Genomic DNA, 16,202 nt, shown 5'->3' on the forward strand with positions numbered 1-16,202 from the left:
AGGGGCAGCAGCCATAGACTCCAATGCTGACCGCTGTATCGCTTATGAATTATTAAGAGTGGAGGTCCAGGCTGACTCAGGTTTGCTCCTCTAATGATCACAACAGTACAAGTGATGAAATGGAAGCCCAGGGAAGTAACTTGACCAGACTCACACAGCCAGGAAATGGCAAGCTGAGAAAATATCAGTCTGTTGATGCAAAAGATTATGTTCTTTCCATCATTCCACACATCATTCCTTTTCAAACTTCGGGTTGTATTAATACACGTTGCTAGCAAGAGAGCTGAACGTTTTGGTTTTCTTTAGGGGGCTAAGTGGAACTCAGAGGTTAATAATAATGAAACAATGAAATAGCTTCTTCTCCACTTCTCATTTTTTATCCTAAGGCCCTTTATCTCTTTATTGCTAAATACAAACTAGAAAATCCATGGGGAATTCTTAGTTCAAGGATTTATTTATATAATTGTTCATATCAGAAGCTTTTAAAGTGTTTCATAGAGCATTAAAGACCATAAAAGAGAAAACAGGAGAATAACATATTTCCTTTGCAAAGCTTGATGTGTTTTTGAGGTATAATGGACCCTATTATCAATTAATTAATTAATCATGAACTAGACCCATAGGAAAGAGAGCACCTAGTTTATTGTTCCTGTAACTTTCTGCTGAACGTGACCCACTTTGACGAACAGTAGCCTTGGACTCCTCGCAAAGACAGGGTGCATTTGTGTTCCTTTGCTTGTATAGCTACATATTTCAGTCCAAAGAGATTTTTTGTTGTTGTTGCAAATTTAAGGTGATTAAAACGGTTTTTAATGGCAGTAATCTTGCAGTTCTAATAACAGTGCTTATTATCATGAAGAATTTAATATAAATATATGGCAATTAACAATGTTCTATTGAAGGCTGAAAATAATTTGTCCTAATCTAGAGATTTTCTGAGATCGTTAATATGTGTACACTAATTCCTTTGCCCTAACAATACCACTGTATGAAATAGCTCTAAGGATTTATAAAGGTTAAAAAGATATTCACAGCAGGAGAGTGACAGAGTATATACAGGAAACCTAAATTCTGCAGCCGTTTAACAGGATTTTTCCCCATTAAATCACAGTAGCACAAAATTAGATATGTAAAATCACTTCATTACACTTATTTTTCAACTAGAGGTTATATATTTTTAAAGTGCCTGGGAAAAACTCTTCAAATTTCTTTTCTTGTACCCTACTGTATTTGAAATCCTATGAGAATTTCCAATTATATGTTGGTGATTTCTATTTTTAAGGATAATTTACATATAGAACTTTAAAAATATCAATCCTATAAAATAATCCTACTGAATGAGCTGGGTTACTTTATCCATTAGCCCATCCTGCATTACTAAATGGATAACTTTTCTTAATTAACTTGGCACTTCTCAGTGTATAAAGAAGCAAACAATAATGATTTTTTTAAAAAATTTGATTTTCAGGGCTTTCTCAATTTTAACCCGCCAAAAATGAAACAAATGCCTATGGAAAAAGTAATTACTCTTCTCCATCTGTAACTTCTTAATTAACTTTTAATCTGTGCTGCTATACAGGGAGCATCTCTTAATACTGAATGTGTCTAAAATGTAGGAGACAGAGATTTAAATGATTTAGATAAACATCTGCCTAGCACAGAGGCATAAAAATTACAAAATTAGGATATGGGTGGCTGAGTGCCAATTGCAGTTGCCAGCAAAAGAAAGATATTGCCATCATTTAAAAAAAATATTTTGCTTACAAATAAAGCAACTTAATAAATGCCTTCTAACCATACATCCTTATTTTGGAGCACATTTCTTGGTTTGTCTTATACAAAATTCTGAAAACCTATGAATTAGAAATTGTAGAAAAGCAATTATGCAGTCATTTATGAAAGACATGTATTATTAGAGAAAAATCAATAAATGAGAATTTCATTATGAAGTGAAGCACTGTTGTTTTGTTTAGTTGGAATGGATTCTGTCAGCAGTAATTTAAAATAATCAGTTCAGTGATATGACTCCTAGTGGTGTTGAGATAATTACTATACTTATGTCTAGTAATTTCCATCTATTAAATGGAGCACAGAGTGGCAAGTAAAGACAGGAAGCTTTGACTCCTAACACCTCCTTTACTATATGTACATAATTTGTCTTCTAATAACTGAAAGAACATGACAAAAATCCTTATATACAAAATAGAAACAGTCATACATTCTTTATGCATGTCCAGTTAACCAAAATATCTTGAATATTTTTGTACAAGATACAGTAGAAATGTGCATGTGCGTGCACACACACACACAACCACACACACACAGACGTGCAAGCATTTATCTCCCTTCTGTCTCCAAATCCCACTGAAGTAAAGGAAGAAAAATAAACACATGACTATATTCATGGAAATACTAAGAAGAGTAGATGGCGACATTACACACCAGAGATTTCTGTGAACTTCTGAAACTAAAAAGAGGATAGGTCCTATAAAGTGGATAACCCAAATTAAGGGAACCCAGGAGACTGCTACAGTGGTATTGAGAGATTAATGGATTTTCAGCTGGTTATAAGATTTGAGGATTGTAGTCCTTTTCTCTCAGTAGTCTGTATGTATTGTTCTACTGTCTTCTTGCTTCACTAATATATGTAAAATCTGTCAGTATAATTTTCATACCTTTTAAAATATTTTGCTCTTTATGTGGATTTATCTTTCATATGTCACCAAAGTTTTTTTTTTTAACATTTTTATTGGAGTATAATTGCTTTACAGTGGTCTGCTAGTTTCTGCTTTATAACAAAGTGAATCAGTTATACATATACATATATCCCCATTTCTCTTCCCTCTTGCATCTCCCTCCCTCCCACCCTCCTTATCCAACCCTTCTAGCTGGTCACAAAGCACTGAGCTGATCTCCCTGTGCTATGCGACTGCTTCCCACTAGCTACCTATTTTACATTTGGTAATGTATATATGTCCATATATACACTACCACTCTCTCACTTTGTCCCAGCTTACCCGTCCCCCTCCCTGTGTCCTCAAGTCCATTCTCTAGTAGGTCTGCGTCTTTATTCCTGTCTTGCCCCTAGGTTCTTCATGACCATTTTTTTTTTAGATTCCATATATATGTGTTAGCATATGGTATTTGTTTTTCTCTTTCTGACTTACTTCACTCTGTATGACAGACTCTACGTCCATCCACCTCACTACAAATAGCTCAATTTCGTTTCATTTTATGACTGAGTAATATTCCATTGTATATATGTGCTACATCTTCTATATCCATTCATCTGTTGATGGACACTTAGGTTGCGTCCATGTCCTGGCTATTGTAAATAGAGCTGCAATGAACATTGTGGTACATGACTCTTTTTGAATTACAGTTTTCTCAGGGTAAATGCCCAATAGTGGGATTGCTGGGTCGTATGGTAGTTCTAATTTTAGTTTTTTAAGGAACCTCCATACTGTTCTCCACAGTGGCTGTATCAACTTCCATTCCCACCAACAGTACAAGAGGGTTCCCTTTTCTCCACACCCTCTCCAGCATTTATTGTTTGTCAATTTTTTGATGATGGCCATTCTGACTGCCGTGAGGTGATAACTCATTGTAGTTTTGATTTGCATTTCTCTAATGATTAATGATGTTGAGCATTCTTTCATGTGTTTGTTGGCAATTGGTATATCTTCTTTGGAGAAATGTCTATTTAGGTCTTCTGCCCATTTTTGGATTGGGTTGTTTGTTTTTTTGATATTGAGCTACATGAGTTGCTTGTAATTTTAGAGATTAATCCCTTGTCAGTTGCTTCATTTGCAAATAATTTCTCCCATTCTGAGGGCTGTCTTTTTGTCTTGTTTGTGGTTTCCTTTGCTGTGGAAAAGCTTTTAAGTTTCATCAGGTCCCATTGTTTATTTTTGTTTTTATTTCCATTTCTCTAGGAGGTGGGTCACAAAGGATCTTGCTGTGATATATGTCATAGAGTGTTCTGCCTATGTTTTCCTCTAAGAGTTTGATAGTGTCTGGCCTTACATTTAGGTCTTTAATCCATTTTGAGTTTATTTTTGTGTGTGGTGTTAGGGAGTGTTCTAATTTCATTCTTTTACATGTAGCTGATCAGTTTTCCCAGCACCACTTACTGAAGAGGCTGTCTTTTCTCCATTGTATATTCTTACCTCCTTTATCAAAGATAAGGTGACCATATGTGCGTGGGTTTATCTTTGGGCTTTCTATCCTGTTCCATTGATCTATATTTCTGTTTTTGTGCCAGTCCCATACTGTCTTGATTACTGTAGCTTTGTAGTATAGTCTGAAGTCCGGGAGCCTGATTCCTCCAGCTCCGTTTTTCTTTATCAAGATTGCTTTGGTTATTCGGGGTCTTTTGTGTTTCCATACAAATTGTGAAATTTTTTGTTCTAGTTCTGTGAAAAATGCCGCTGATAGTTTGATAGGGATTGCACTGAATCTGTACATTGCTTTGGGTAGTATAGTCATTTTCACAATGTTGATTCTTCCAATCCAAGAACATGGTATATCTCTCCGTCTATATGTATCTTCTTTAATTTCTTTCATCAGTGTCTTATAATTTTCTGCATGCAGTTCTTTTGTCTCCTTAGGTAGGTTTATTCCTAGATATTTTATTCTTTTTTGTTGCAGTGGTAAACGGGAGTGTTTTCTTAATTTCACTTTCAGATTTTTTATCATTAGTGTATAGGTGTGCAAGAGATTTCTGTGCATTAATTTTGTATCCTTCTACTTTACCAAATTTATTCATTAGCTCTAGTAGTTTTCTGGTAGCATCTTTAAGATTTTCTATGTATAGTATCATGTCATCTGCAAACAGTGACAGCTTTACTTCTTCTTTTCCGATTTGGATTCCTTTTATTTCTTTTCCTTCTCTAATTGCTGTGGCTAAAACTTCCAAAACTATGTTGAATAATAGTGGTGAGAGTGGGCAACCTTGTCTTGTTCCTCATCTTAGTGGAAATGGTTTCAATTTTTCACCATTGAGGATGATGTTGGCTGTGGGTTTGTCATATATGGCCTTTATTATGTTGAGGAATGTTCCCTCTATGCCTACTTTCTGGAGGGTTTTTATCATAAATGGGTGTTGAATTTTGTTGAAAGCTTTCTCTGCATCTATTGATATGATCATATGGTTTTTCTCCTTCAATTTGTTAATATGGTGTATTACATTGATTGATCTGCATATATTGAAGAATCCTTGCATTCCTGGGATAAACCCCACTTGATCATGGGGTATGATCTTTTAATGTGCTGTTAGATTCTGTTTGCTAGTATTTTGTTGAGGATTTTTGTATCTATGTTCATCAGTGATAATTGGTCTGTAGTTTTCTTTTTTTGTGACATCTTTGTCTGGTATCAGGGTGATGGTGGCCTCGTAGAATGAGTTTGGGAGTGTTCCTCCCTCTGCTATATTTTGGAAGAGTTTGAGAAGGATAGGTTTTAGCTCTTCTCTAAATGTTTGATAGAATCGCCTGTGAAGCCTTCTGGTCCTGGGCTTTAGTTTGTTGGAAGATTTTCAATCACAGTTTCACTATCAGTGCTTGTGATTGGTCTGTTCATGTTTTCTATTTCTTCCTGGTTCAGTCTCGGAAGGTTGTGTATTTCTAAGAATTTGTCCATTTCTTCCAGGTTCTCCATTTTATTAGCATATAGTTGCTTGTAGTAATCTCCCATGATCCTTTGTATTTCTGCAGTGTCAGTTGTTACTTCTCTTTTTTCATTTTTAATTCTATTGATTTGAGTCTTCTCCCTTTTTTTCTTGATGAGTCTGCTAATGGTTTATCAATTTTGTTTATCTTCTTGAAGAACCAGCTGTTAGTTTTACTGATCTTTGCTATCATTTCCTTCATTTCTTTTTCATTTATTTCTGATCTGATCATTATGATTTCTTCTGCCAACTTTGGGGTTTTTTTGTTCTCCTTTCTCTAATTGCTTTAGGTGTAAGGTTAGGTCGTTTATTTGAGATGTTTCTTGTTTCTTGAGGTAGGATTGTATTGCTATAAACTTCCCTCTTAGAACTGCTTTTGCTGCATCCTATAGGCTTTGGGTCGTCGTGTTTTCATTGTCATTTGTTTCTGGGTATTTTTTGATTTCCTCTTTGATTTCTTCAGTGATCTCTTGGCTATTTCGTAGCATATTGTTTAGCCTCCATGTGTTTGTATTTTTTACGGTTTTTTTTTTTCCCCTGTAATTGATGTCTAGTCTCATAGCGTTGTGGTCGGAAAAGACACTTGATAAGATTTCAGTTTTCTTCAATTTACCAAGGCTTGATTTGTGACCCAAGATATGATCTATCCTGGAGAATGTTCCATGAGCACTTGAGAAGAAAGTGTATTCTGTTGTTTTTGGATGGAATGTCCTATAAATATCAATTAAGTCCATCTTATTTAATGTATCATTTAAAGCTTGTGTTTCCTTATTTATTTTCATTTTGGATGACCTGTCCATTGGTGAAAGTGGGGTGTTAAAGTCCCCTACTATGATTGTGTTACTGTCGATTTCCCCTTTTATGGCTGTTAGCATTGCCTTATGTATTGAGGAGCACGTAATATGCACCTACGTTGGGTGCATAATTATTTACAATTGTTATATCTTCGTCTTAGATTGATCCCTTGATCATTATGTAGTGTCCTTTTTTGTCTCTTGTAATATTCTTTGTTTTAAAGTCTATTTTGTCTGATATGAGAATTGCTACTCCAGCTTTCTTTTGATTTCCATTTGCATGGAATATCTTTTTCCATCCCCTCACTTTCAGTCTGTATATGTTCCTAGGTCTAAAGTGGGTCTCTTGTAGACAGCATATGTATGGGTCTTGTTTTTGTAGCGATTCAGCCAGTCTACATCTTTTGGTTGGAGCATTTAATCCATTTACATTTAAGGTAATTATCAATATGTATGTTCCTATTACCACTTTCTGAATTGTTTTGGGTTTGTTATTGTAGGTCTTTTCCTTCTCTTGTGTTTCCTCCCTGGAGAAATTCCTTTAGTATTTAGTATGTAAAGTTGGTTTGGTGGTGCTGAATTCTCTTAGCTTTTGCTTGTCTGTGAAGGTTTTAATTTCTCCATCAAATCTGAATGAGATCCTTGCTGGGTAGAGTAATCTTGTTGGTAGGTTTTTCCCTTTCATCACTTTAAATATGTCCTGCCACTCCCTTCTGGCTTGCAGAGTTTCTGCTGAAAGATCAGCTGTTAACCTTATGGGGATTCCCTTGTATGTTATTTGTTGTTTTTCCCTTGCAGCTTTTAATATTTTCTCTTTGTATTTAATTTTTGATCATTTGATTAATATGTGTCTTGGTGTGTTTCTCCTTGGATTTATCCTGTATGGGACTCTCTGTGCTTCCTGGACTTGATTAACTATTTCCTTTCCCATATTAGGGAAGTTTTCAACTATAATCTCTTCAAATATTTTCTCAGTCCCTTTCTTTTTCTCTTCTTCTTCTGCGACCCCTATAATTCGAATGTTGGTGTGTTTAATATTGTCCCAGAGGTCTCTGAGACTGTCCTCAATTCTTTTCTTTCTTTTTTCTTTATTCTGCTCTGCAGTAGTTATTTCCACTATTTTATCTTCCAGGTCCCTTATCCATTCTTCTGCCTCAGTTATTCTGCTATTGATCCCTTCTAGAGAATTTTTAATTTCATTTATTGTGTTGTTCATGATTGTTTGTTTGTGCTTTAGTTCTTCTGGGTCCTTGTTAAACGTTTCTTGTGTTTTCTCCATTCTATTTCCAAGATTTTGGATCATGTTTAGTATCATTATTCTGAATTCTTTTTCAGGTAGACTTCCTATTTCCTCTTCATTTGTTAGGTCTGGTGGGTTTTTACCTTGCTCCTTCATCTGCTGTGTGGTTTTTTTGTCTTCTCATTTTGCTTATCTTACTGTGTTTGGGGTCTCCTTTTCGCAGGCTGCAGGTTCGTAGTTCCGTTGTTTTTGGTGTCTTCCCCCAGTGGCTAAGGTTGGTTCAGTGGGTTGTGTAGGCTTCCTGATGGAGGGGACTAGTTCCTGTGTTCTGGTGGATGAGGCTGGATCTTGTCTTTCTGGTGGGCAGGTCCACATCTGGTGGTGTGTTTTGGGGTGTCTGTGACCTTATTACGATTTTAAGCATCCTGTCTGCTAATGGATGGGATTGTGTTCTTGTCTTGCTAGTTGTTTGGCATAGGGTGTCCAGCATTGTAGCTTGCTGGTCATTGAGTGGAGCTGGGTCTTGGCGTTGAGATGGATATCTCTGGGAGATTTTTGCCATTTGATATTACGTGGAGCTGGGAAGTCTCTGGTGGATCAATGTCCTGAACTTGGCTGTCCCACCTCAGAGGCACAGCCCTGACGCCTGGCTGGAGCACCAAGAGCCTGTCATCCACACGGCTCAGAAAAAAGGGAGAAAGAAAGAAAGAAAGAAAAAGATAAAATAAATTGAAATAAAATTTAAAAGTGTTATTAAAATAAAAAACAAAAAATAATTATTAAAAAAATTTTTGTAAGTAATTAAAAAAAAGAAAGGAGAGAACAACCAAACCGAAAAAACAAATCCACCAATGATAAAAAGCACTGAAAACTATACTAAAAAAAAAAAAAAAAAAAGCAAAAAATACGGACAGACATAACCCTAGGACAAATGGTAAAAGCAAAGCTATACAGACAACATCACACACATAAGCATATACATACACAGTCACAAAAAGAGAAAAAGGGAAAAAAATATATATATCGTTGCTCCCAAAGTCCACCTCCTCAATTTGGGATGATTCATTGTCTATTCAGGTATTCCACAGATGCAGGGCACATCTAGTTGATTGTGGGGATTTAATCCGCTGCTCCTGATGCTGCTGGGAGAGATTTCCCTTTCTCTTCTTTGTTCGCACAGCTCCTGGCATTCAGCTTTGGATTTGGCCCTGCCTCTGCGTGTAGGTCACCTGAGGGCATCTGTTCTTAGCTCAGACAGTCCGGGGTTCAAGGAGCAGCTGATTCGGGGGCTCTGGCTCACTCAGGCCAGGGGGAGGGAGGGGTACGGATGCGGGGTGAGCCTGCAGCAGCAGAGGCCAGCATGACGTTGCAATAGCCTGAGGTGTGCCATGTGTTCTCCTGGGGAAGTTGTCCCTCGATCACGGGACCCTGGCAGTGGCGGGCTGCACAGGCTCCCAGGAGGGGAGGTGTGGATAGTGACCTGTGCTTGCACACAGGCTTTTGTGGCTGCAGCAGCAGCCTTAGCGTCTCATGCCTGTCTCTGGGGTCTGCGCTGATAGCTGCGGCTTGCGCCCGTCTATGGAGCTCCTTAGAGCAGCGCTTTTAATCCCCTCTCCTCGCGCACCAGGAAGCAAAGAGGCAAGAAAAATATCTTGCCTCTTCAGCTGTTCCAGACCTTTTCCTGGACTCCCTCCCGGCTAGCCATGGTGCACTAGCCCCGTTCAGGCTGTGTTCACGCAGCCAACCCCAGTCCTTTCCCTGGGGTCTGACCTCCAAAGCCCGAGCCTCAGCTCCCAGCCCCGCCCATCCCGGTGGGTGAGCAGACAAGCCTCTCGGGCTAGTGAGTGCTGGTTGGCACCGATCCTCCATGTGGGAATCTCTCCGCTTTGCCCTCCGCACCCCTGTTGCTGCGCGCTCTTCCGTGGCTCCAAAGCTTCCACCCTCCGCCACCCGCAGTCTCTGCCCGCGAAGGGCCTTTCTAGTATGTGGAAACCTTTCCTCCTTCACAGCTCCCTCCCACTGGTGCAGGTCCCGTCCCTATTCTTTTGTCACTTTTTTCTTTTTTCTTATGCCCTACCCAGGTACGTGGGGAGTTTCTTGCCTTTTGGGAGGTATGAGGTCTTCTGCCAGCATTCAGTAGGTGTTCTGTAGGAGTTGTTCCACATGTAGATGTATTACTGATGTATCTGTGGGGAGGAAGGTGATCTCCACATCTTACTCTTCCGCCATCTTGAAGCTCCTCCTACCAAAATTTTTATATTAGATTTATCCCAGTCAGGGGTTTCCAAAGGATCAAGTTTTTGTTTTAGTTTATGAATTGGTCTATTATTTGTTTATTCTTTCATCACCATTTGCTACTTTGTCCTTTTCTGAAACACTGTTGGTATGTTATATCTCTAGGATCTGTCCTCCAGTTCTTTTGTCTTTCCCTTATGATCCTTATATTCTTGTATTTCTTCTCTGTTCTATGTTATTTCTTCCAGTTAATCTTATCATTTCAAATATAGTTTTGAGCTATGTCTGGCCTTTTATCTTTTCAGTTCCACCATTATATTTTACGTTATAAATCAGTATTTAGTTATAAATTAATTTCTAACTATATCCCTTTGATGGTCCTCATTCCTTTTATATTAATGTTTTCTTTTGACACATTTATCAGTTTTACTTTATTGGGAAATATTACTTATGGAATTTTGGCTCACTTACATTTCTCAGGCTAATACCCTTTACATATTTTTTTTTCTTTGCCTGCTCTGTATTGTATGTACCCTTGGCCTTCCTACATATAAGGATATTATGGGTTTTGAGCCATGGCAAATTTTCAGAAGGAAGTGGTGGAATAAAATGTAAGGCACAATCATTTTTGCTCTTGGATTCAGGTTACATTTTCTGTCAAATGGGTTATTCTTTCTTAAAGCATGGAAGTACAGCTTCCCTTGTCCTTATTTTACCTGGTTATAAGTAAAATCCCTCTGTCAGTTGGAGAAAATTGGGGCTGTGTAGCCCCTAATGCAGGTGTGTGCAGGGTGATTGGGTTTCCTCCAAATCTAAGAGAGTGACCTTCAAAAGAAGACAAAGTTAGTGTATCCCCTTGTTAAGGGAATTTGCAGGCTTCTTTTAATTGATTCTCCTTAAGGAAATTTTTTTTTCCCCACCTCATCCTCAGAATATTAGATGCATCCTCCAGGATCCAAAGCTTACATACCCTAGATTCTCAACTACTCCAGAGAGTTAGAAGAAATAAGGGGCCAGGAATGAGAACTTAAGTTCATGTTCTTTCTTTTGAAAAGAAAGAGGCAAAAATACCATTAATTATGGAAAGTGTTACTGTATACCTCTAAAAACCAAGAGAATAAACTGAAATGCTTTTTGAAAATAATAAGGAAATTCAATAAGGTGATGGTTTACTAAATGTCCAAAAAATCAAACAAAAACACACAAAAAATAACAAAAGAAAAAGGATCATTTTTAATAACAACAAACCATAAAACTTTTAGAATGGAATCAGTAGGTAATGCGTAATACTTATAATAATAAAACTATAGCATTTTCTTGGGAAACAGAAGAGACTTGTGTAAATGGAAAAGTTTTCTTTTTTCAATTTCAGTGGAATATTTAACATTGTAAAGAGGTCAGATCTGTCAAAATATCTTTATGAAATCAGAACAACTGTTCAAAATTCTAATAGGAATCCTTTTTTGAGGGGCAGGAATAAGGCAGAGATTTAGAAAGATACAATACAAGATGAATCTCTAGTACATGATGTATTACATATGAGAAGAGTCAGAAAATTATTTCCAAATATAAATAAACTGTAAAATGCTGACAATTAAAATGTAATATAGGTGAAGGAATACATGATGGAAGTGATGGTTTTCAAGACATTGGACATCAGGAATTGAGGAACAGTGATACCTGAGTGATGGGGAGCAAATGATGGGAGCCCCATGAGGAGTGCCTTGGCTTACTTCCTTGAGAGAGTTTTCAGGCAATGGCACATGGCAGACTTGAGAGGAAGGAGTTGAAAGTCCAGGGAAACCAAGATGGCTAGAGTTTTCAGGGCAGGGTACCAGAGAGATGAGTGCTTCACAGAGAACTTTAAAGATCTTCAAAGGGACTCCTTGAACATTTAGCAGAGTACTGATCAACATATATTGTATGTGAGGAAAATACTTGAGTCTGGGAAGGAACCACATAAAGGTTAAATAGTATCTAAAGCTCATATGGCATTGAGAATTGTGTCTATTCCAACCAGACAGGTTGGAAAAACTCATAATTCATGGGGCATTCTGTTGAGTGCTCAGGAAGTTCTTAGTATTTACTCAGTATATTCGTCAGGGTTCTCTAGAGAAATAGAACCAATTGAAGATATGTATGTATGTGTGTCTCTATATAGAGAAAGAGAGATTGAGAGAAAGAGGGGAGAATAAGCTCATGTGATTGTTGGGGCTGGCAATATATAGAGAGAGGAATTAGCAAATGCAAAATCTTCTGGGAAGGCTGGCAGGCTGGAGACCAGAGAAGGGTTGATGTTGCACCTTAAGTCCAGAGGCAGTCTGGAGGCAGAATTCTGTCTTTCTCAGGGAACTTCGGCCTTTTTCTTTTCAGGCCCACCCACATTATAGAGGGTAATCTTCTTTAATCAAAGTATACTAATTTAAATGCTAATCACATATAAAAATGCCTTCACAGAAACATTTAGACTGATGTCTGACCAAAACTTGGGTGCCATGGCCTAGCCAAGCTGACACATAAAATTAACCACTACCGTCTGGATTTTACAATACTCAGGATTGCCTCAGTAGCGGGAAATAAGCAGCCCTAGACTGAGCACTGCTCTGGACCCATCTAACAAAGTATAAAAGCAAGACCCAAAGGAGTGAAGCTATTTACAGGTAACTTCACTGCATCCTAGAAAAAAAATGCACAAGGGGATTACTGGGAATAAGAAAAAAATCCAGCACTCAACAAGGTAGAGTTCTGAATACATTTTACCCAATCAAAGATTACCAGGCATTCAAAGAAGCAGGAAAACACTACTCATAATTGGGAGAAAAAGCAATCAATTGAAATCAATCCAGAATTGGCACAGTTGTCAGAATTAGATCATAAAAACATTTATTCTAATTAAAACAGTTATAACTATATTCCATATATTAAAAAAAGATACACAGAGATGTAGAATATAAAAAAAGACCCAAATAAAATGTCTACAGGTGAAAATTATAATGCCTGAAATGAAATGTACATGGAATGAGATTAATGGCAGATTAGATGTGGTAGAAGGAAACATCACTGAATTTAAAGATAAGAATCATCCAAATGCACAGAAAAAAGAATTGTAAAAATTAGAGTATCAGTGAGCTCTGGGACATCTTCAAGTAGCTGATTATATGTGTAACTGGAGTCCTTGAAGCGGGAGGGGATAGAAAAAATACTTGAAGAAAAAATTTCCAGATTTCCTAAAACTATAAACACACAGGGGCAAGACAATTAATGAATTCCAAGCTTAAGAAATGAACGAACAAAAAATTATGACTGGCAACTTTCCTGGAAGCATCTCCAACATTCTGCTCCTTTACCTCACCTTCATCTGATGTGTCTGCTTTTTATCTTACCATTTGTTGACTCCTTCTCTTTACCATGGAGTCACCCAAAGGTCAGCCTTTGGGCCTCTTCTTTTTTACACTTACTCCTTTGGTGATTCCATCAAGTCTCATGGCTTTCAATACCACCACCCATATGTTGATGACTCCCAAATTTACACACTCACGTACACAGAGTATGTAGAATTCAGAGAAAAGATTGACGTACATATATCTTTCCTCTGATTTCTATACTGATATATCCAAATGTCCACTCAACATTTCCATTTTGATACTTAATAGGTATCTTAAACTTAAGATCTAAAACCAAGCTCCTGATCTTCACTACTACTTCCCCAAACCTGCATTTCCTACCATACTGCCCATATCAATTGATGACAGTACCATCCTTCCAGATGGTCTGACCTAAAATTTTGGAGTTATTTTTTTATTCCTCTCTTTCTGATTCCACATCCAATTCATCAAAATATTGTTGAAACCACCTCTCTTACTGTAATATCCTTCTAACTGTTCTTTTTACAGTTCCTGTCTTCTTAAAGTTTATTCTTAGCACGTTATCCAGAGTGATTCTTGCAAAAGGTAAGTCTAATCAGTCACTCTTATGTCCAGTCTCAGCAAGAATTCTTCATTTTATAATTTTATAAATTAGAAGCCAATGCCCTACATAATCTACCCCTTCCCTTTCACTCTGACCACAGAACCTACCATTCTTCTAGTCAACACTGCCCAATAACAATGTCCTGTGAGTCACATATACAATTTTAAAGTTTTTAGTAGCACATTAAAAAAGTTAAAAGCATGTTAAATTAATTTAAGGACATTGTGCTTAATCTACTGTATCATATATATTATCATTTCAACCCATAATCAACATAAATATTTTAATAAGATATTTTTCAGTATTTTACAGCACATCTAAAGTTGTGTTAGCTCAGTAGCAACGTGTGATTAGTGGGTACCATGTTGGACAGCACAGTTCTAACTCATTCCTCTCCAGCCACACTGGTTTCCTTGATATTCCTGGAACATGCCACCATACTTTCATCTCATGGCCTTTGTATTAGTCTTTTCCTTTTTCTGGAACCACTTCCCTTAGATATGTACGTGGCTTGTGTCGTCACCTCCTTCTAGGCTTTTTCCAAATGTCACCACCTCAGTGAGGTCATGCCAGGCCACTCTATTTAAGACACCTTCTACCTCACCCCACCCTTGCATTTCCTGTTCCTCTCACCTGCTCTAGTTTTAAAATATTATTTATCACCTTTTGATAATACATAAATTACTTATTTATTGTTTTTATTAGCTGTCTCTCCCCCAACTAGAATCACTCCCATGAGGGGAGTAACTTTGGATTGTTTCGTTCATTTATGTATCCCTAGCTTCCCAAATAAATGCCCAGTATGTACTATTTCCTCAATAAGTACTTTGTTGAATGAATGAAAAAATAAATGCAGTGTATTACTATGCAGTCATTTAACAATGTAGAGTCACAGGTATTTGACGTTGAGATATATTCAAGGTACTTTGATAAAGGAAAAAAAAAACATGTTGAAGAACTAAGCATATATCCTTTTATTGTTTATTAAGATATACATCTGTAGGTATAAGTGTAGCTGTGTTTAAGATAGCATATCACATAACATTAGTATTAGTTTAAAGAGTGGTAATAGCTATAAAATATTATGAGCATGTATTGTCTTACTCTGAAAATTAACTCATTTAGGGTGCTAAAATCCATTTCTTAGAGGTCACCATTGAATAACACTACAGGTATTTCTCCAGCAATATTCTGAGACCTCTTCATTATACATGTATTATTATGCCCTCTTTTTGATTGTATATATAGGGCCATCTGGGTTCCATCATTTTAATTCCTAGAAGTTATTTGATAAACTGTTCCTCAGCTCACAGTCTTTGCAGTTAAATTGTATGTTGACCTATTAACTGAATTACAGAAATCAAATGTAAACAAATGAACAGATTTCAGCTGTCCATTGGATATAGTAATTTAAATTTGTTTTAATGGGCCCCATGGCAATTTTCTAGCCTGTAACTGCTCTTAAAGAGGATTTTGTAAATTCACTGAAGATGTTTAAATACACTGTGCAGTAATATAACTGATTTGTTTTTCATACAAGTAATAACTATGGCTTGAATTTAAAAATATATATACCCTGAAGGAAAGAGGGACTATTTAATACAGTTTTTATTTTATTACTTTAGAAAGTGCACATTTTCAAATCAGTTTTTCTTTTGACAAATGGAAATTTAATAGTATTCTAGTAGTATCTAGAATTGCCACTATGCTGAGAGCTTTAAATACTTTATCCCATGTGATTCTTATGGTAAGCCTATAAATTGGTGGTACCAATATTACCCCTATTTTTACAGATGAGAAAATTAAGGTTTAAAGAGTTGAGGTAACTTGCCCATGTCTACTCAGCTTGTGAGATTAGAGTCAGTACTTAAATATCTTATTTGGTTTCGTTCCAAACCCATGTTCTCAAGTATTATGCCAATAATATGTTTACCATAGTGAAACCAATGACTTTCAATTATTTTCAAAAATAGTCCTAAAATTACAAAGGGATTTTGACCTAAAATCTATTTTAAGTTAGTTATATGAAACTGACATGTGTAATATTATATCACAACACTTAAAACAGCCACTGGAACAGAATAGGCACACAATAAATAATTTTGAATTAATGAAATGAGGAAATTTTTGTCTATTGTAACAATCTACATCTTTACAGGGAAAGAAAAAAAAACTTTACAAAGAGGAAAGAGCAGAAGCAAATGGTATGGAGAACTGTTAGAAATTCAAAGTGGAATAGACAAATAAAGAGAATTAAAATTTATTAGATTAGAATCAGTTCTAAACAATAGATAAA

General features: G+C 36.7%; 1 protein-coding gene across 1 annotated transcript in view; it reads left to right on the plus strand.

The window, feature by feature from the left end:
* SPAG16 (sperm associated antigen 16) overlaps window positions 1-16,202 on the plus strand; it is a 913,876-nt gene that overhangs the window by 584,913 nt on the left and 312,761 nt on the right. The gene's annotated exons all lie outside the window — the stretch shown is intronic.

Source organism: Balaenoptera acutorostrata, chromosome 8, assembly GCF_949987535.1.
Source record: "Balaenoptera acutorostrata chromosome 8, mBalAcu1.1, whole genome shotgun sequence".
Lineage (NCBI taxonomy): Eukaryota > Metazoa > Chordata > Mammalia > Artiodactyla > Balaenopteridae > Balaenoptera > Balaenoptera acutorostrata.